Here is a 761-nt window from a genome sequence, read left to right as displayed (position 1 = left end):
GAACGTGCAAGGAGAGCTTGATGTCGCTGGTCATAGGAGATGCCGGAGAAGCAGTGGTGGAGGAAGGAGGTCGGGTATCCTCGGGCACGGAGGCGGTGGTAGAACCGCGTGCGCATGGCGTGGAATCCATCGGCCGTGCTCTCGCGGAGGAGGTATCTCCGGAGCTCGCTGCGGATGAATGCCACTTTTTGGTGCCGTGGGTGAACCGACGTCCAGGGGAGGTACTGGTAGGCGTTGAGCGGCTTCTGGAACGTGGACGAGTCGAGGCAGCCTGTCTCTTCAAAGCGAGGGCCTTTGAAGAAGTGGATATCGAGGATATCCAACTCTTCGAGCGAGATCACCGAGGTGATCTTGATCGAAGGACACAGCGTGCCGTATCCTCGGAGCCATCGTTCGAGGCCTGCTCGTGTACCTGTCCAAATGCCCACTCCGTCATCTATGTACCTTCGTAGATAGAAGGGCCAGTCGTTGGTGGCATGCTTGTACTCGGCTTCGAGAGAGCAGAGGAAGAGGCAAGCGTAGACCTGGTTTTAGGGTTTAGGGTTTAGGGTTTAGGGTTTAGGGTTTAGGGTTTAGGGTTTAGGGTTTAGGGTTTAGGGTTTAGGGTTTAGGGTTTTAGGGTTTAGGGTTTAGGGTTTAGGGTTTAGGGTTTAGGGTTTAGGGTTTAGGGTTTAGGGTTTAGGGTTTAGGGTTTAGGGTTTTAGGGTTTAGGGTTTAAGGGTTTAGGGTTCAGGCTCTAGGGTTTAGGCTTTAGGGTTTAG

Source organism: Selaginella moellendorffii, unplaced genomic scaffold (genome assembly GCF_000143415.4).
Source record: "Selaginella moellendorffii unplaced genomic scaffold, v1.0 SELMOscaffold_96, whole genome shotgun sequence".
Classification (NCBI taxonomy): Eukaryota; Viridiplantae; Streptophyta; class Lycopodiopsida; order Selaginellales; family Selaginellaceae; genus Selaginella; species Selaginella moellendorffii.
Note: the sequence above shows the minus strand (reverse complement) of the source record.